The 22236-nt window shown below is 40.2% G+C and overlaps 1 protein-coding gene and 1 long non-coding RNA gene across 2 annotated transcripts in view; one reads left to right on the top strand and one right to left on the bottom strand.

The window, feature by feature from the left end:
• The window catches only part of LOC122553322, a 168839-nt gene extending 147054 nt beyond the window's left edge, over window positions 1–21785 (bottom strand). Inside the window, exons 1-2 of the long non-coding RNA XR_006312683.1 lie at window positions 21668–21785; window positions 10109–10209 (exon numbers count right to left, since the gene is read on the bottom strand). This is a non-coding gene — a long non-coding RNA (uncharacterized LOC122553322). The remainder of the gene's footprint in view (window positions 1–10108; window positions 10210–21667) is intronic.
• The window catches only part of LOC122553234 (bifunctional heparan sulfate N-deacetylase/N-sulfotransferase 4-like), an 879937-nt gene that overhangs the window by 146583 nt on the left and 711118 nt on the right, over window positions 1–22236 (top strand). The gene's annotated exons all lie outside the window — the stretch shown is intronic.

Here is a 22236-nt window from a genome sequence, read left to right as displayed (position 1 = left end):
GGTCTCTAAAGGAGGAGGCCATCTGGTGTGTTCTGTGGTGGAGGCGGAGGAATTGGGAATACGGGATGGCATTTTTGCAGGAGGTAGGGTGGGAAGAGGTGTAATCCAGGTAGCTGTGGGAGTCGGTGGGTTTGTAAAAAATGTCAGTGTCAAGTCGGTCGTCATGAATGGAGATGGAGAGGTCTAGGAAGGGAAGGGAGGTGTCAGAGATGGTCCAGGTAAATTTAAGGTCAGGGTGGAATGTGTTGGTGAAGTTGATGAATTGCTCAACCTCCTCGCAGGAGCACGAGGTGGCGCCAATGCAGTCATCAATGAAGCAGAGGAAGAGGTGGGGAGTGGTGCCGGTGTAATTACAGAAGATCAACTCCTCTCCGTAGCCAACAAAGAGACAGGCATAACTGGGGCCCATACGTGTGCCCATGGCTACCCCTTTGGTCTAGAGGAAGTGGAAGGATTCAAAGGAGAAATTGTTAAGGGTGAGGACCAGTTCGGCCAAACGAATGAGAGTGTCGATGGAAGGGTACTGTTGGGGACCCATTCATCCGTTGTCGTAGCCTTTGCTCAGTTTCCCTAGTGTACCATGCCCCAGGGCATCCTTGCCTGCAATGTATAAGATAGACAAGTTGGCTGAGTCACATGAGTACCTGCCATGTACAAGGTGGGAGGTGTCCCCACGCATAATGATGATATCTATGTCCACACTCTGACACGCCTTGCAGCGTCTACCATGACAGGGTTGTATGGAGTTGTCCTGAGAGCCAGGCAGCTTGGAGCAACGCTCCGAAAGCTAGTGTGCTTCCAATTAAACCTGTTGGACTATAACCTGGTATTGTGTGATTGTTTAACTATGTACACCCCAGTCCAACACCGGTATCACCAAATCATGACCTCTTGCAGTGAGTTGTTTCATAGTTCATTACCATTCAAGAGTTGATGTGTCAGGACTACAGAGCGTAGGACTGATTCATTGGTTGTGGATTATTTTAGTCTATCACTTGTTGCTTATACTATTTGGAATGTAAGTTGTCCAGTTTTGTAATCATAGTAACACCCAAAGCTGCAATGAACAGCACTGGGACTAAAAGCCATGTCCAAAGTCTGAGTCCTGGGAGTCCAAGATCACATACATGTTCTAAGGGGGTTCTAAGGGGATGGGCTTTGGGGAAGCAGTATCTAACAGAGAAACCAGTGCAGATTTGATGAGCATCTACAGTGAACATGCCTTGTGTGCAGGTCTCCTTGTGCGTAAAGGAAGCTTTTCATAGAATAGAATCCCTACAGTGTGGGAACAGACCATTTGGCCCATTTAGGCTGCCCCTCTGAAGAGTAGGGAACAGGGGAATCGACGTTTCGGGCATAAGCCCTTCTTCAGGCTTATGCCCGAAACGTCGATACCCCTGTTCCCTGGATGCTGCCTGACCTGCTGCGCTTCTCCAGCAACACATTTTTAGCTCTGATCTCTAGCATCTGCAGACCTCACTTTCTCCTCTAAAGAGTAACCCACCCAGACACTTCCCCTACCCTATTACTTGACATTTACCCCTGACTAATGCACCTAAGCTGCACATCCCTGCACACAATGGACAATTTACATGGGCAATTCACCTAACCCGCATACCTTTGGATTGTGGGAGGAAACCAGAGCACCCAGAGAAAACCCCCACACACGGGGAGAATGTGCAAACTCCACGCAGACAGTTGCCCGAGGCTGGAATTGACCAGGGTCCCTGGTGGTGCGAGGCAGCAGTGCTAACCACTGAGCCACCGTGCTACCCTCGGAACAGGAATATTTTTGAGGCCCACTCTTGATTTCCACTCAAAGTCTGAGCAAGGTCATTTTCTGGGCTTTCCCTCCCCAGCTTCTGAATTTCTCCATTCTGGTACTGGGAGGGAATGCTGTTCTGTGATCAGTAATTGATCAGCCCATTGTCTCCATTGGACCGTGCCTCAGCTGTTCCACCATAAAGTTACAGAGAGGGCAGAAGGACAGTGGAAAGGCTACTCAAGGAATTTTACCATCAGCAACTTACAACCCCATCAGTGGGGGAATGTTAATTTTAGCTGATGGGATGGAGGTATAGTACGTCTTCACAACGTGCAGAGACCTGGTCACTGGTTGGATAGCTTGAGCTAGTGCTGGGAGGTTGTTGGTGTTAACTTTATGAATATGCTGTAATTCCTTGTGGTGGATGCCTCTCTTATTTAGCAAACATTGCTTTAGGCATTAGTCGCAAAATGGCTGAGGAATTCTCTTGGCAATTGCAAACAGGAATACTTTGTTTTGAAGGAATGTGATCTTACAGAATGTGGAAATTAGTGGGATAGGCTCCATGTAATAGAGTTAGGCAATGATAAAAATGTAACAGGAATACTCAATATCTAATTATAACGAAGGACAACAGATCTATAAAAATTTAAACAAAGTATTAAGTGGAAATTGACACATGACTCAATTGTGACAGAATTAATGGCTTTTTCCAGATACTTACTGAAATAATTTTAATATGTAAGCAAGTCAAAGGATTGTGGAACTGAAGGCTGAAAGTGTTGTGTTTAACCTCTTCCCCCTTCCCCACATACACAAAGGAATAAGATGGCTCTGGGCTGGTGATGTGTTTCTAGTGTACCACTATCCTTCACCAGTTATATTTGTCTGTCTTCATCCAGGGTAAGGCTGTCCCTATCAGAGAAACAGAGGCTTAATTTACCATCTTGATCCAATGTCGTCATGGAGACTGCAGGGTATCTTAACCACAGCTCGTGCACTCACTGTTTCTTATTAAACAATGGCAGCAGTAAAGTTCTAAGATGAAGTGATTCCTTCCTCAAAAATATTTTTAAACTTCATCTATTTACCCACAGTGTTGGAGTGCTCTTCCAGCAGTGTTTTTTCACCACTCCCAAACAGGGCCAGAGGCAGAAGGAAGTCTGGGATGAAGCTAGAGGCCAGGCATATCTACATTGGAATTTCTGACTTTCATGGTCTTCAGAGAAACAAAGAAATATGAGCTGAAGGAGGCCAGTAAATATATGGATAAGCTGGGATTTCTTTCACTGGAGCATAGAGGTTGAGGGGTGACCTTACAGAGGTTTATAAAATCATGAGGGGCATGGATAAGGTGAATAGCAAAGGTCTTTTTCCTAGGGTGGGGGAGTTCAAAAATAAAAGGGATATTTTTAAGGTGGGGAGGGAGGGTGAAAGATTTAAAAGGGACCCAAGGGGTAACTTTTTCACATGGAGGGTAGTTCGTATGTGAAACAACCTGCCAAAGGAAGTGGTCAGGTAGAACAACATTTAAAAGAGATTTGGACAGGTACATGGATAGGAAGGATTTAGAAGGATATGGGACAAATGCAGGAAAGTAGGACTAATTTTAGATTGGAAAACTTGGTTGGAATGGATGAGTTGGACTGAAGGGCCTGTTTCCATGCTGTATGTCTCTGACTCAATAATTCTACTTAATTGCCTGTGCTCCAAACCTGTGACTCTCTATTAAATCAATAATGTGTCTATCTCAGCCCTGAATATATTTAATAATCCAGCTTCCACTGTTCTCTCAGGCAGAGAATTCCTAAGATTTTCTCTCTTGGAGAATAAGTTCTTCCTTCAAATTATAGACATTTCAATCAGGTTATTCTCACTCAATTAAACCTGACTAAACCTACTAAACCTTTTCTCACCCAATCCTTTCATTCCTCTGCAATCAACTGAGTGAACTTCTCCAAACTACTTCCAACACGATAATATAATTCCTTAAATATGGAGACCAAAACTGTACATAATATTCTAGAAAAATTTGACATCTTTTACAGTTATAGCAAAGTTTCACTGCTTTAATACTCCATCCCCCTGCACTAAAGGCCAACTTCTATTTATCTTCCTAATTACTTGCTATACCTGCAGGCAACCTTTTATAATTCATTTAAAAGGACACCATATCACAGTGTTCTCTATTTAAATAATATTTTGCCCTCTCTTCTTCCTGGTAAAGTGGCCAAATTTTCATTTTTCCACTTTATACTTCTAATGCTAATTTTGCCCACTTACTCAAACTATCCATATCGTTTGGCAGAGGCTTTAGGCAGAAGCTTGTTGCTGCAGTGGATGTTCCAATTGGAATAGCATGGAAGGGCCAGCCATACAAAATCTGGTTCCTTTTTATCCATGCTTCTTGTGGCAGTGGGTTACATCTATTAGACATCATTTTCCTTTCTCAAAAACCATGTTGATTTTCCTGATTGTTTTATGATTTTTGAAAATCACGTTACTACCTCCATAATGTCAGCAATTGTATAATGACACTGTTAGGCCAAAAGGCCTATCGCATACTTGCTTTCAGCCCTGCTACCTTTTTTTGAATAGGTGAATTAGAAATGTGGTTATCTAAACTGCTGGGATCTTTTTAGAATGTAGGGTATTTTGAAAGATTACATTCAATGCACCTATGAACTCTGCAGACATTTCTTTTCAGGTGCTAGAATGCAGACCATCAAGTCTGGACACTTGTCAGCTTTTAGTCTCATTAGATTTCTTAGAGACAGCAAAATGCTGTGGATGCTGGAAATCTGAAGTGAAACACAGAAAGTTCTGGAGAAATTCAACAGGTCTGGTAGCATCTGTGCAGAGAGAAGACGATGGAGTGGAAAGTGGTGACAAGGGACTAAAAGGGTGGAAAGTGAGGACACATCTCTCCACAGGTATTGTCAGATATGCTGAGTTTTTTCCTTAATTTTCAAGTAATATTGGGATCCTTTTTGTTATCTTATACAGTGGAGGCAAATGCAAAACACTTGTTCAAAGTTTTGCCATTTCCTTCTTTCCCATTTTTACATGCCTTTGAAAATCCGTAACACCTGTTTTGTATTTTGCGCATTATTCACCTATCCTACATTCACCTTTTTTTTTTGTTCATTACTTGTTGAAAAATATTTTCCAGTCTTCTAGACAACCACAATCCTCACCGCATCTTATAATTTTTCTATTAAGTTGATACCATCCTTCATTCCCATGGTTACCTCTAAATGATATAACCTTCTCAGAGAGCCTTTCTCAAGGGAATATACCTTTATTGAGAGTTAAGAACAAGTCTACTTAAACATCTGCACTGTTGATCCACCATAGGTAGTTCTGCGATAATGCACATTCTTGCAGCATGATTTGGCTATAACGTCGCTGAAGAATGAGGGAACGGTATTTTTGAGAACGCTTGCCTCTTTTGGCAATAACGCAATTCCAGTGGGGGTTGGTTCATGCACTTGGTTCTGCACAAGTATGATGTCAGCACTGGTCTTTATGCCATTCTACACATGCACCAATGTCAGCTGAATAGAGTGAGAAAAACTATAATGTCTGTTAGTGAAATGTCTATAATTTGAAGGAAAAATTTCTTCTCCTAGAGAGAAGAATCTTGGGAATTCTTTGCCTGAGAGAACAGTGGAAGCTGGATTGTTAAATACATTCAAGGCTGAGATAGACATAATTAATTTATTTAGGAGTCGTGGGTTTGGGGGAACACTCACAAAAGTAGAATTATAGTCATACAGCATGGAAACAGAACAACTTTCTTACATTTTGTAAATATACTGTGTTAAATTTATAAATTAATAAATATGATTTCAACCTGTGCTATAGTTTGTGTTAGACATTTAGGTGATTCTTGAGCAATCGGAGTGATTTTTTTTGCTGATCTGCCCTAATCCCACTTTTCCCAAAGTCCCCACTATTTCTATAAAATGACTTTCCATTAAGCGAGGTTTTGCTGGAATATATGGTATTATAGGAGAACTACCTGCACCTTACCTTTTACCTTGTTTTCCTAGTCTTGTCTAGACAATTCTGTATTTATACCTTTGTATGTAAAAGAATGAGGTCAAAAGTGATATATTCCATGGTTGGTTGCTTACATATTTTATATACTATATGAAGATGACCAAATTAACTAATTAACTTTCAAGGTTAGAAGTGTCACTGTTATTTGTAGTTATATTAAACAAGATAACTAGTTTAACTATAAATTTAATCCAATTATTTATATTTCCTCAGTTGAAGTGTAAATTATCATTCCAGTTTAAAGGAAGGAATTCTTAAAACTCATCATACCATGTACCTAACTACGTACTTACAAAATGCCTCAAAACTTCAGTTCTCACATTTTGCTATGACCCCTTCTATCTCTCAAATCTCTCTTTTCCTTTTAAAACTCTCAACAATTCTTTCCTCATTGCACTGAATTGCCTCACTATTGAATTACTGAATTCAGTGCTCTGTCAAATCTGTACTACATTGAGCTAACCTTGATTCTACTTACCCCATACCATTGCAAAAACCTACTGTACCTAGCAGATACACTTAATGGCATTAAATTGAATCTCATTTTTAAACAGGTACAAAGTTACAGTCAATAATCTGTACACTTAAGAGTCATTGAGTCAAAGAGTTATACAACATACAAACAGACCCTTCGGTACAATTTATCTATGCTGACCAGATATGTTAAATTAATGTAATCCCATTTGCCAGCATTTGTCCCATATCCCTCCAAATTCTTCCTATTCATATTCGCATCCAGATGCCTTTTAAATGTTGTAACTGTACAGCCTCTGCCACTTCCTCTGGCAACTCATTCCATACACGCATCACCCTCTGTGTGAAAAAGTTGCCTCTGGGGTCCCTTTTAAATCTTTTCCCTCTCACCTCAAACCCATGCCCTCTAGTTTGGGACTCTGCTGCCCTGGGGAAAAGACCTTGGCTATTCATCCTGTTTATGTCCCTCATGATTTTATGAACCTCTATAAGGTCACCCCTCAGCCTCTGATATTCCAGGGAAAATAGCCCCAGTCTATTCAGCCTCTCGCTATAGCTCAAACCTTCCAACCCTGGCAACATCCTTGTAAATCTTTTTTGAACCCTTTCAAGTTTCACAACATCCTATAGCAGGGAGACCAGAGTTAAACACAGTATTCCAAAAGTGGCCCAACCAATGTCTTGTATAGCTACAACATGACGTCCCAACTCCTATACTCAATACCAGCAAAAGAAAGCATATCAAGCACTATCCTTACTTGTGAAAACATTGAAATATTTTAACATGCCTTTCCTTGCTAGCAATTGTATTTCTTCTGAACATCTTAAATTTTAATGAATGCTGATCACAATTTTTATAAATAATGTTAAATAGATGGAAGATGCAAATGAATGCTGAATGATTAATAGACTGTAATTAATTAATTATGTATTATATCTTACACTTGCTAAGTTGAAAGGATTATTAGTGTACTCTCACCTGATGGATAATCATGGGATCTGTCTTGATAACAATATAGCAAGAGCACAGGTGTGGCTGACACCTTGTCTTCCTACCTTTTAGTTGGTACATTTATAAATTGCTGACAAGAACTATTCAAATTTGAAAGTAATTATAAGCAATTTTGGAGGAAGTTCTACAGTCTAGAAATTAATAGCTACTTTAAATCAGCCACTGAACATGCTTTTGCATTTTAATTATGGTTCAATATTTCATAGATCTTTTACATTCCTTATGAGCAGTTTAATTGTTATAATATAGCTTGGTTAATATTGAATGTACCGTATAAATGGAAGGGCCAGAGGTTGCACACTGCTTCATAAAGAAGGCCACTAGCAGCAAAGCAACTTGTTGAAGGAGCGTGTTTGAAGTTCTTATGCAAGAACGAAAGTCAGCAATAAGGAGAGCCCAAATTCACAAAAACGCGTGTAAGAATATGTGTGCTAATTGGAATAGCCGTTATTTCTTTTGTGTTATTTAATTCCCGTATTAGTACTTATGCTTTAGGCAATATTCTTAAAGCATTGCTAAGGATATAAAACATACCTTGTAACTCATTAAAGTTCCTAGCCTTTGACTAACGAAAATGGAGAAGGTTCACTTAGAAAGGCAGCAAGAGACGTGATCTCTTGATGGAATGCATGGAGGTTGTATAAACCTCCAAACAACTTGTCTACTCCAGCCTCCAAGATCAATTGCCCTGCATGTGGCAGAGTCTACAGACCGCACATTGGATTTAACAGTTATCTCAGGATCCATTTAGCCGGAGTAGAATCAAATCATCCTCTATCCCAAGGGACTGCCTAAGAAGAAGAACATTACTGTGCAATGGCTATGCATGGTCAGGACTGGAAGCAAGAGAGATATTACCTCATTAACCATCTATGAGAGTATATAGTAAATCAGTCAAGTAACTGCAGTGAGGTGGTGTGGAATGGATATGTATGTGTTATGGATACATGAAAGGAGATTAAGTGCAAGGCCTTAACCGTTATCTGATGTTTGTCATTAATGAGGAAATAGATCCTCTTGAACAGACTTTTTGATGTGAGAACAAGTTGGCATACTGATGTTATTTTAATATGTAATTGCACATATAAAAAGGTTCTGATTGCTAGGTCTCCTTGGAGATTTCTAGTCTTGCTGAAATCGGTTTATGATTACATACTTTGAATCACATAAAGGGAGCCTCTGGTACGTGAGTCTTAATGTCAGAATTGTTACCTGTATCTCAAATGGACCACATATAAAAGGTTGAGTTTTATTACTAAATTTATTTGATTTTTTTATATATAATCCATCCTCAAAGTTTGAAGAAATCATCAGGATGTAAATCCTCAGCATTTGATCCTTATTTCCTGATGCCATAATGCAATTCTAACTATTGCGTTGCTTGTGGTTAATTGTATACATAATGTTACTGCACCCCTTGAGGGTTACAACACTGTCCACTGATCAATCACATGTAGCACACTTGCTCCGCCAACTGTGTTCACTGTGTCCCGCTGCTTGAGTGTCCTTCAGTCATGGACCCTTTCTTATACCCCTGTCTGATTGAATGGTTCGTCAATGACTTACCCCCTGATCTGATGCCATTTCCTTTGATTTGGACTGTTTCAGATGTGTTTTGGAATGTGTGCCCCCACAAAAAAATTGCAAATCTGCCTTGATGAGGTGATTTTAAAAAAAACCTTATTAATAAGCTTCGTTGGTATTTGACCTTAATTTGGGATTGTCTTCTCATCCCATCTACCACACACTATCGTACCCTTTCAATTTCATTGTTCCTCACTCAATTCCTGCCGAGAGGATGAACAAAATGCTTTCTATCGTCCCTTCCAAGCACGCTGACTTCATTCCTCCATGAAAACTGCGTGTGTGTGTGTTCAGTTATGTAGTACCACGCTCTTTTAGCTTTTACCTAAGTATCAGCTTAATTATCCATGTCGTGCTATCTGCACTTAGCTGAGCCTACATCTGTTGTACAAGTATGAAAATTTGATGTTCAGAAGTATACAGATTGTATACTTTAGAGAATAACAGATGTCTGACAGTGAGTTGAAGACAGTAATTGTATCTTGCAATTTCACTAATGCTCATAAACTGCTCAGGCTTTTTTTTTTGCGATTTGCAACATTACCAGCTCCATTTATTTGAATTGATGCCTTCCATATTGCTGCTAGCCATCTGTAATCCTCCTAAATACCAGTTACTTCCAAAATGTTAGCCAGGCTCAGATGCTGATAAGCCCACTGAATATTCTTTTTCTGAATCATTTCAGGTGTCAGAGATTTTGTTTTATGTCCCCAGTTGTTTTCTGTAAGATTAGGTTGAAATGGTGATCCTCATATAATGTGTGTGAATCCCACCAAAGTGTATTACAGTGAACTTATTTTTCTGCAGTAATGCATTATGCTCTTAACAATCACTAGCATCTTGTCTTTTTCCAAGTTTAATTTACTGTTAATATTACTGGAGTGAAGTCAGAAGATTGAACTGATAAGTTGTAGCAAGCAATGCATAGATAAAAAAAAAACACATCAAATCAATCCAGTAACTAATTAATCAAAATAACCTTAATCATGATTTTGTGCCTAAAAATGTTAACATTACACTCAGGAGCATCAATTAAAATATGTTTAATTATTTTGGATATGCTGAAGATTTTTCTTTCAATTGGAACTGTCTACTATTATCAATGGAAAGTGAATTTTGGAACATCTGGATTGTCAACACACAGGAGATGTCGCAGAAAGAATTCAATGTTAAAGGCAATGTTTTAGCCATTTCAAAAGTAAACTCACCTTTTGTAATGTTGACAATCTTGTAGGTTTAAGTGATGTATGATTTGATAGTGGAGTTCTCAAAGTCTTGTGTCTTCAGTTGCACAAACTGGAATTATTCACTGTAATTAAAACCGTATTACATGCTGTGACTGAAAGCTAAGCCACTCTGGTAGGTAATTGTGCAACAAGCTGAACCTCTGCACACAATGTTGTTCTTAAGCTAGCCTATTACAAGCCTGCAATGCATAACATTGCAGATTGCTAGCAGCAACTTAGGAGTCATCATTCAGACAGATGGCAGGAGTTTTGGTGCAAATCGCAAAAATAAAATCGCAAAAATGAGTTTATCATGTTTTGTTGGTACATGACTCAGACAGTAGGTAATCATTGACTCCCACAGAGTTATCATTCTAGTGATAGGGTCATCTTTACTTTAGTCTACATAGACCAAATGGACAATAGCACCTCACCAGCATCTCTGAATGGCAACAAGGGATCGGTAATAAATTCTGAGACCCCCATTTCTTATGAATGAAGAAAGAAATGATGGATTGTGTTGCCAACAAAAACTGCAGCTGCCATTTTGGAAAGTGGGAATTCTAGCCCTTTTATGTCTTAAAACCAATCTGCACTTGTTAATGGATCAAGGGGATTACACGTATGTGATTCAAAGATAGAATATCTATGAACAGGAAGCACAATTAGATGATGTGCTTAAAGGAAACATGACATTAAAATACCATCAATCATCAATCAAATATCAGCAGGATACTTATAAATTCCATAACTTGTTATACAATCTGATGCAGCAGTAAAAGCAGTAAGATGTAATATCTTTCACACTTAGTGAACACTTTCTCTATACTATTACAGTTTTAAATACAGAATCCACATTAGCCTTTCACCAATCCTTGTAATGTGATTGGTGTATTTATACCTAAAAGAAGAATGTAACATAGTTGCAGTAAATGGCAATTTGTGATCTATGAAGATTTTTGATTTTTAGTTCACTATGTTGGCAGAATAATTTGAGATTTTTACTGAGCACAACGTAGAGTCATAGAGATGTACAGCATGGAAACAGACCCTTCAGTCCAAATCGTCCGTGCCGACCAGATATCCCAACCCAATCTAGTCCCACCTGCCAGCACCCGGCCCATATCCCTCTAAACCCTTCCTATTCATATACCCATCCAAATGCCTCTTAAATGTTGCAATTGTACCAGCCTTCACCACTGTGGTGTAAAATTATGTCCCAATACATGTGTGAATCATAATGTGACACATGTATTGGGCCAAGCAGTGGAATGTGGTGAAACGGTTAAAAATTATGTCCCAATACATGTGTGAATCTAACCGGAATGGAGGTGTTGCTTAGTTTTATTACACACCTCCCCGTGTGAATCTTCTTATCTGTATGTAACCAGAATGGAATGTGTTTTTTAGCCTTGCTCTGCTGTTCACATGAATGTTTATATCTGGAAAAGAGTATATCAGCTGGAAAAGTCTCCAGTTCGGTGAGTCTGCTCCGGGGTTACGTTTAACCGCCGAGCGTGGGTTGTTGGCAACCGCTCTACGAGAACTGACGGCTCCCAGTTCCGGTAACATGTAGAGTGAGTATAAGCCAGACCCGTTGTATGAGACCTTGTTGTGGCGACGCTGCGGGGAATAAAATGCCCATATTCTAGCAGACTCGCCTCTTGGTCGTTTGTTCTGTGTCAGACTACTCTCCTACGAACCTGACCTTGAGAATTTTTTAAAACAACCACTTCCTCTGGTAGCTCATTCCATACATGTACCACCCTCTGCATGAAAAAGTTGCCCCCATAGGTTTCTTTTATATCTTTTCCCTCTCACCCTAAACCTATGCCCTCTAGGTCTGGACTCCCCAAATCCAGGGAAAACACTTTGCCTATTTACCCTATCCAGGCCCTTCATAATTTTGTCAAACCTCTATAAGGCCACCCCTCAGCCTCCGACACTCCAGGGAAAACAGCCCCAGCCTAATCAGCCTCTCCCTATAGCTCAAATCCTCCAACCCTGGCAACATTCTTGTAAATCTTTTATGAACCTTTTCAAGTTTCACATCTTTCCGACAGGAAGGAGACCAGGATTGTACATAATATTCCAACATTGGCCTAACCAATGTCCTGTACAGCCGCAACGTGACCTCCCAATTCCTATACTCAATACTCTGACCAATAAAGGAAAGCATACTAACTCCCTTCTTTACTATCCTATCTACCTGCAACTCCATTTTCAAGGAGCTATGAACCTGCACTCCAAGGTCTCTTTGTTCAGCAACACTCCCAATGACCTTAACGTTAAGTGTATAAGTCCTGCTAATATTTGCTTTCCCAAAATGCAGCATTTCGTATTTATCTGAATTAAACCCCATCTGCCACTTCTCAGCCCATTGGCCCATCTGGTCAAGATCCTGTTGTAATCTGAGGTAACCCTCTTCGCTGTCCACTACACCTCCAATTTTGGTGTCATCTGCAAACTTACTAACTGTACCTCTTATGCTCGCATCCAAATCATTTATGTAAATGACAAAAAGTAGTGGACCCAGCACCGATCCTTGTGGCACTCCACTGGTCACAGGCCTCCAGTCTGTAAAAGGACTCTCCACCACCACCCTCTGTCTTCTACCTTTTAGCCAGTTGGCTAAATGGCTAGTTCTCCCTGTATTCTGTGAGAATTTCTGAACCATATTTTTAAAATGACAGTAAAATTAAAATCACTGTCAGCAAGCGAACACATCTCTCAACTAAACATACCAGGTCTGAATAATGATCTTCTTAAGAATCCAGAAAGTATATGGTTAACATCCAAGATTAGTTATAAGTGAAGACCAATTTAAGAATACATGGTTTGGAATCATGTATTTCTGGAAATACCAACAGAGATCACTATTCAATTCATAGATAGATGCAGTGAGTGTCGTTGCAATTTCATTGCAACTCCATTGCAACAGAATTTATATATGTATATGTACACGAAGGCAAAATACTAGGTTATCAAAGATGATGTCCAATGCATAATTTGTCCACTGCATGGTTAATAGTCAATGCAGACATGCCTGGTAAAAACTGTCAATGACATGGTTTCTTACTTACAACCATAGAAAATTTAACTTTTAATGCAATATGCAATGAATGTATCACCAGAAGACATTGGAAGCACCAATGCTGAAAGGACAGGCCATAACAAATGATTTTTCCTCATGCAAAGCCACATCCACAAGTCAGTTACAACATTGTAAACAACCAAAACATCATCCAAACAAGAACCACAAATTGTCTAACTAAGTTACATTGTCTGCTATCCTCATCATCTGACCATCAACACATCAAGTGTTCAGACACTAAGTGTGGTGATATCAAAGAATGTATTGGCACTGAGTTACCAATAGAAGCCTTTGCAACCATCCAGATTATATGGCTCCTAGTGCATGGAGAGAATAACCTATTTGCAAAACTAGATACTGATGCAAGTGCACAGAGCCTTCCTCTTTGTACACTGATTATGTATGCACCCATAATCATGACAAGCAATGATTTGGTAAAACAATGTCAAACTCAGTGCAGACAATGACTTGGAAATTCCATCCGTGGGCATTCAGAACCATTACACTTGAGTGTTAGTGCAAAAATTCACCATGATCACTCGATATGTTTTATACAATGGACACCATTGCTCCTTTGAAGGCAATCTATCAATGCACAAGGACCTGTATTTGGCTACCATCCGTGCAATTATCAAGACAATGATGGGGACCAAAGACCACATTAAAGAACATCATTAGAAACCCTATGTTTACAAATTTGCAACACACACTGTCAGCAGGCTGTGTGACTCAGTTCGAACCAAATTGCTGTGCTCACTCCAAAAATGACACTTCTTTATACTATGGAATAAAAACACAAAGGGCAAACAACATTCCCCAGTCCTCACTCATTGATGCTCTCAGCTGTATGTAAGGTATAACTTGGTAAACAAGAGAAGATGAAGGCTGCTATGACCAACATGCAAGTAATGAACTATCTAACTTGTACACTGAACAGAAATTTGAAACCAGCAGCCAACTGAACATAACTAGAATGCAACAATATCATCAGCATATGCCAAAATCAAGATTGTATGAATGATAAACACTAAATGGCATAATGGTATGACAAAATAGATGCCAGACTTCAGCAATACCACAAGCAAAAACATCAATCAACATATCAGTCAACATCAATCTATTAAAACACCATTTGAACGTAACAGTAAAAAGCAAACCAGACTTTGAAAACACATATCTGTCGGTATTTTGCTGAGGACTGCTGTGTTTCAGAGACATGTAAATTTATTGCTTTAGGTTAAAGTAAAGTCAGAAACAATGTTAATTTCTTTTGCTTTCATGTAAATAGTTGATTCTTTAAAGGTGTAGATTCTCAGCAGTTGGGAGCGAGAATCCTGAAGGCTATGTTGCCAGCCTGGTGCCAAGGTTAAGTACATCTCCTTGTAGCTGGAGAAGAAGTGGGAGGGCAGCGATCCAGTTGGTACCAACAACATTGGTACAACTAGAAAAGAGGATTTGCTAAAAGAATTTGAACGGTCAGGAGCTAAATGAGAAAGCAGAATCTCCAAGGTAATAATCTCTGGATTACTACCTGAGCCATGGCATAGACTAAATAAACTTAAATAAGGATAATTTCATAGGAATGAAAACAAAGCTAGCTGAAATAAAATAGAAAAGGAGTTGGCAACAAAATGGTTGAGGAACAATGGCAGACATTTAAGAAGAAAGTTCCTGACTCACAGCAAAAATATAACCCAATGAGAAAAAAATTGTTCAAGGAAGGGGATAAGCCAACTGTAGTTAACCAGGGAAATTAAGGATAATATCAACTTAAAAGGAAAACTGCAAGTTATACTGAGACAACAACAGAAGCTTCTTTAAATACATAAAAAGAAAGGGAGACAGGCCAAAGTGAACATAGCACCCTTTGAGAATGAGGCTTGGTACATAACAGGGAACCAGGAAATGGCAGAGAAGTTGAATAAGTATTTCACTTCACTCTTCAAAGCAAAAGATGCTAATAGCATTCAAAAATATTAAATAATCATGCATTGTAGAATACAGAGATATTGGATGCACGGGTTGTAATCTTTCAAGAATTCTTATACTCTGGAAAAATCCCAGAGGATTGGATATCTGCCAATGTAACACCTTGTTTCAAATAGGAAGGAGACACAAAGCAAATAATTATAGCCTAGCTAGTTTAATGTATGTCATAGCAAAAATATTAAACATCCATTAAAGGACATAATAGCAGAGCATTTTGAAATGCATTATACGATCAGAATCGGTGTGACCTCACAAAGCTATAATCGTACCTAATAAATATCCTAAAATTTCTTGTGGAGATAACGAGCAAGACTGCAAATTCCAATTTACACTGTGTGGTTGTCTGATGGCTGAAGCTATCTCGATCATAAACTTTGTTTATTATGAGAGGGGGAGGAAGATGTCATGACTCCAGTGCAGCACATGCTTTTCCTGGTGAAAGATTCTCAACAACATTAAACATAAATTTCAAGAGAAAAAGGCAAAATCACGGAAATCCTACAGTGCTGAAGGAGGCTATTCAGTCCCTCATAATGCACTGGCTCTTCAAATAAACATCACTACTATCATTACCCAGTGTCAATCTCCTGATCTTACCCCATTTCTTGCACTTTTTTAATACAAACAATCATATAATACCCTCTTGAATGTTTCAAATTCAACCTGTTTCCATCACACTTTGTAACGGCTCGCCTGTGTGAAAAAGTTTTTTTTTCTTAGACTACATTTGCTTCTTTTGCAAAACACTTCAAATCTATGCCTTCTCATTCAAATCTATACCTTCTCATTCAAATCTATACCTTCTCATTCAAATCTATGCCTTCTCATTCTTGTACTTTTTACAAATGAGAACAGTTTATTCCTGTCTACTCCATCTAGCTCACTCAATACTTTGAAAACTTCGATCTGATCTGCCCTTAGCCATTTTCTTTCCAAGGAGAACAATCCCAACTTCTTCAATCTGTCCTCATAACTGAAGATTTTCATCTCTGAAACCATTCTTGTAAAGTACTTTAATAATTGGTGAAAATATTAACAATCTGCTATGCAAGTAAGTCATCAGAACAATAAATTTATATTTGAAAGAATGACTAATTTACTATTGCAAAATGCCAGCATTAATTTATAAAACCCGTTTTTGCATTTTCTGTTAAGGAACAAAACCAAAAAGAGACCGACCAGATCCTAGTGTCGTAAAGAATTCAACAGATTCACTATTTTCTGAGAAAAGAAATTACTCCTCATCTCAGTCTTAAATGTGCAACCTTTATTCTGAGATTATGCCTTCTGGTCTGAGATTCTTCCACAAGGGGAAGCAATCTCTCTGCATCTACCCTGTTAGTTTGCTAAAAAAATCTTGTATGTTTTAGCAAGCTTGCCTCTAATTATTTTAAATTCCAATGTCCAACCTACTCAACCTCTCCTCATAAGACAGTCCATCTGTATATGATATCAGTCCAGTGAACTTTCTCTGGAATGATTCCCACGTCAGTACATCTTAAATTAAAGATGTGGCCCAAAATCTTTGTGAGCTGATTAGTGCCTTGTCTAGTTTTCGTAAAACCTCTCTGCTTTTATGCTTTGAAATAAAAGCCAACATTCCCTTTGCTTTTCCCATTACTCTCTGAACTTGAATGTAATTCACGCATGAGGACTCCCAAATTCATCTGTACAGGTCTGTATTTTCACGTATTGAGATAAAGAGAAGGATTGGCTGTACTGGGAATTGGTGCAAGTCATGCGTAATCATGAGTTGTCCTGGTCAGTCACCAGGAGACACAGTGGGCAGGAAGAGTTAGTAGTTTGAGAGGATGAGGGTGGTGAGAACCCTTGTGCTAACATGTTGTTTGTAATGCCCAAACTTAGAGGCTATGACCATTTGTACAATGTGTGTGCCATGGCAGCATTGGATTGAGTGATGGCCCTGTCTCTGTAAGGTAACAGAGAGGAGATGGTGGTACTTAATTTTGCAGAGTGTAGGGGAATCATTGACTGTTTTTTTCCTGCACCACTTGCTATCCCTTTTATGGGGCTAGTGGCACTATCCAATCCTGCAACCTCTGCCCAAGTTGGATGGGTCTCATGGGAAGGTGTCCAACTGTGGTCCCCTGGGAAGAGCATGCCCCTTCCAAAATGATCCCATCCAGTAGCATCTGCAGGGCAACACCAGTAAAACTGGAGAATCATTGGAATCATTGCGGGGGCATTCTGGCGAAGTTTGCCGATGATACGAAGTTAGGTGGACAGGCAGGTAGTACTGAGGAAGTGGGGAGGCTACAGAAGGATCTAGACAGGTTGGGAGAGTGGTCCAGGAAATGGCTGATGGAATTTAACGTGAGCAAGTGCGAGGTCTTGCACTTTGGCAAAAAGAATAAAAGCATAGACTACTTTCTAAATGGTGAGAAAATTAATAAAGCCAAAGCACAAAGGGATCTGGGAGTGCTAGTCGAGGATTCTCTAAAGGTAAACATGCAGGTTGAGTCCGTGATTAAGAAAGCGAATGCAATTAAGACCATAAGACATAGGTGTGGAAGTAAGGCCATTCGGCCCATCGTGTCCACTCCGCCATTCAATCATGGCTGATGCTAGGAAATTGTTTCAGTTAAACGAGGAGACTAGGACCCTTGGACACAGCCTTAGAATTAGAGGGGGTCATTTCAGAACAGAAATGCGGAGACATTTCTTCAGCCAGAGAGTGGTGGGCCTGTGGAATTCATTGCCACGGAGTGCAGTGGAAGCTGGGACGCTAAATGTCTTCAAGGCCGAGATTGATAGATTCTTGTTGTCTCGAGGAATTAAGGGCTACGGGGAGAACGCTGGTAAGTGGAGCTGAAATGCGCATCAGCCATGATTGAATGGCGGAGTGGACTCGATGGGCCGAATGGCCTTACTTCCACTCCTATGTCTTATGGTCTTATCTCTTAGTTGGTATTTCTGGGCTTTCAGGTGGGGCCACCACAGGCTGAGATGAAGCTCTTCATTTGCAGCAGTATCTGAAAATGGGGCCAACTGGGATTGAAATATGACACAAGAGCCCAAGACACGCTCGGTGATGAGAACGTCTAACTCATTATACAATTACCTAAATAGCCTGTGTACACATAATGAGTTAAAAGGTTAACTTGCTCTGGGTCAGAGTAGATATGATGCCATCCAATATTTTAATTATAAAATGAAAAATGCCATCCTATTAGCACGCAGATATATTTTCAAATAAAGACCCGCAGGATTGTTTTGCCAATCTTGTACTTGATTGGCATTTTAGTGTCGTAAAGTAATTGAAACACAATAATCCCTTTTTTTTGTATTGCAGTGAAATGTTGATGAATCAGCAACAACCAAGGATTTTGTTTCTCACTAAAGAATTTCCACAAAACTAACAGCAGAGTCAGACTATTCAGCCAAGCAGGTCTCTGCCAGGGTCGATGTTGCACACAAGCTTCTTCTCAACCTTCTTCCTCAAACTTTGTCAGCAGAACATGTGGTTCTTTCCTTAATGTGGTTCCGTGCTCCCTCATGTGTTTAACTAGCTTTCTTGTTGAGTGTAACTGTGCTATGCACCTCAACCACTCCTTGTGATGGTGGGCTTCCTTTACTGCTGTTAAAGTAAAGGTATTTGTCCTGCGTTCCCTTTGGAATCTATGAGTGACTACTTTAAATTCATGGTTCTTAATTTTGAACTTGTTTTACTGTTCTCAAACAGCGCAATTTTCATTTTTTTTCCCCCAGAGTATAGCGCTCCAGTCAGTTCAGGCCTTCCTGAGAGCTTTACATTTTCAGTTCGGGAAACAGCCTTGCATGTCTTATTTTGTATATTCTTGAGCCTCGATTTTTCTTTTGTAATACAGAGAGCAAAACCATGCTTAGAACTTGAAGTGAGATCTAACTAAGGTAGTTTTTCCATCTGGTAACAATTGAGTGCTCAAATAAATAAATCAGACAGCAGGGTTGGAGAGAGATGACAGACCATGTCAGTGCCTGCAATATCATGCTCAGCTCCTGAATAAAATGCACAAGCAAAGTTTTGTAATCTCACCAGAACTTCTGAATGGATAAGAGTTTTATTTCTTGAATTTAGAATTGGGAATTAATTGATTGATAATTTTATTGTCACTTGTACCAAAGTACAGTGAAAAGCTTTGTTTACGGACAATATGGGCAGATCATAGTAAGCAAGGATGTACAGAACAAAAGACTTAGACAGAGGCATACAGGTAACATTGCACAGGGCATACCAGAGTGGTCAATGTTAGAAAGACCAGCATTATTTGAGGGTACAGAGTCCATTCAATAGTCTAATAACATGCAGGAAGAATCGGTCCCTAAACTACTGGTGCCAGTGTTCAGGCTTCGAAATTTTCTGCCTAATGAAAGAGGTTGTAGAATACCTTACCAGGGTGCAATAGATCTTTGATGATTTTGGCAGCCAATCCACAGCAGCGAGCTGTGTAAGTGGAGTCCATGGATGGAATTGTTTATAATACTCAGAATGACAGAACATCCAAATTATTTATTGATATTCTAAGTACATGGTCAAAGTATATGACTCTTTTATGCTTCAGTGCTAGTAAGGGAGTTCACAAAATAAATTAAATGGCTGTTGAAAAAGAGCGTAAAATATTTATGAATTATAACTCGACTACACAATCTGTTGAAAAAATTAATGTCAGCAATATTTAGGGATATATGCTTAATTGAGTGCCACCCTTAACTGAGTAGGAATACTTTCATAAACAAAAACAGAAATTGCTGGAAAAGTTCAGCAGGTCTGGCAGCATCTGGGAAGAATCATAGCGATGTACAGCATGGAAACAGATCCTTCGGTCCGACTCATCCATGCTGACCAGACATGCTAAATTAATCTAGTCCCATTTGCCAGCACTTGACCAATATCCTTCTAAACCCTTCCTATTCATATACCCATCTAGATATCTTTTAGATGTTGTAATTCCACCAGCCTCCACCATTTCCTTTGGTAGCTCATTTCATACACACACCACCCTCTGTGTGAAAAGGTTGCTCCTTAGGTCACACTTATATCTTTCCCCTCTCACCCTAACCCTATGCCCTCTACACCAGGGAAAAGACCTTGTCTATTATCCTATCCATGCCCCTCATGATTTTATATGTTCTCTATAAAGTCAACCATCAGCCTCCGACGCTCCAGGGAAAACAGCCCCAGCCTATTAAGCCTCTCCCTACAGCTCAAACCCTCCAACACTGGCACTATCATTGTAAATCTTTTCTGAACCCTTTCAAGTTTCACAACATCCTTCCAATCGGAGGGATACCAGAATTGCACACAATATTCCAACAGTGGTCTAACTAATGTCCTGGACAGGTGCACCATGACCTCCCAATTCCTGTACTTAATACTTTCCTGATGAAGAGCTTATGCTCAAAATGTCAACTCTCCTGCTCCTCAGATGCTGCCTGACCAGCTGTGCTTTTCCAGCACCACACTCGACTCCTATACTCAATGCGCTGACCAGGCATCTGGATAGGTATATGAATAGGAAGGACTTAGAGGGATATGGGCCAAGTGCTGTCAACTGGAAGAGATTAGGTTAGAATATCTGGTCAGCATGGATGAGTTGGACTGAAGGGTATGTTTCCATCTCTATGACTCTATGACCAATAAAGCAAAGATAAATCAGAATTAACTGCCTTCCTAATTCTGAGCAAGGGTCACTGGACCCGAAACATTAATTCTGATTTCTCTTCATAGATACTAGCAGACTTCCTGAGCTTTCTCTGCAACTTCTGCTTTTTGTTTCTGATTTATAGCATCCGCACAGCTCTTTTGGTTTTTATATAGGAATAATTTCAAGTTCAATTTTCACTCCAGGATTTGAGTACGTGGTCTAACTTGAAACTTAAGTCGGACTGAGAGAGTGCTGCATTGTTGAAGAATGTCATCCTGATAAACTTAGTTGACATAATATATTCCCTTGTTTCTTCTTTCCATTCTTCGCTGTGTCAACAGAGAAGAAGATTAGGTAAATAAAATAGTCAACATCTTTAGGAAAATCTCAGATGAAAGCCTGTAGAAATATTAAATTTTCAACTGTTAGCATCTGCAGTATTTGATCTCTGCCCCGTAAAGATACACACAGTTACTGCATGCTTAGTGCCTGCCTCCGTAACCAACTCATCGCACACGGACTCCGGACCACCTTTAAACCAGCAAAGTTCGGACACGAACAGGACAAACAGTACAGACTACAGATTCAAAAACACCAGCAACAGTTCTCCTTCAAGATCCTTCTCTCCACGCTTGCAGCAATGCGCCGGCACCTAACCTCTCTACAGTCAGCCCTGCCTCAGCTGAGGGCCACACTCTCTCAGAATTGCAAAGGACCTACTCTGTACTACATCCACAGGATTTCAACAACAAACAGTATTTCAAACATCAAACATCAAAAACTTGTAAGTACAACAACTTTTTATCTACCCACCTCCATAACCAGCGCTCCTCAAAAATTCCAGAAGATTCCCCTGGCCTCTGGAACTACTTAGACTCCATTAGCCATGCAGCTGGTGCAGCTGCCACCCCCCACGCTGATTGATGATGTCACTTCCTCCCCCATCATGGCCACTCCCACAACCACTTCCGCCACTCACAATTCCACATACATCACACGTGACATCACTTCTGCCCCTCACATCATCGCTGATGTCACACGCTCAGTGACTTCCGCCACCCCTACTGCCGTGTCTGCCACCACTTCCGCCCCCACCAATGCCACTCACCTGCATTCTGCTGACACGCCCCCCATAGATCCCACTGTCACCATTCCCGGTCCCAAGAACTCTGAGGGGAACACAACCCCTGCTCATGACTCCATCCCAATTCCCCCCACCATCACACCCACTCCAGTTACTTGCTCCGCCCCCACTCCCAGCTCCACACCCACACCAGATCACAGCTCCCAGCCCTGCCGAGTTTTCACCATCCCTCCAGACCTTCCCCTTACTGAGGACGAACGATCAGTCCTCAGCAAAGGACTCACCTTCATCCCCCTCC

This window comes from Chiloscyllium plagiosum, chromosome 1 (assembly GCF_004010195.1).
Source record: "Chiloscyllium plagiosum isolate BGI_BamShark_2017 chromosome 1, ASM401019v2, whole genome shotgun sequence".
In the NCBI taxonomy this organism is placed as follows: Eukaryota; Metazoa; Chordata; class Chondrichthyes; order Orectolobiformes; family Hemiscylliidae; genus Chiloscyllium; species Chiloscyllium plagiosum.
Note: the sequence above shows the minus strand (reverse complement) of the source record. Positions and strands in the feature narration are given on the sequence as shown.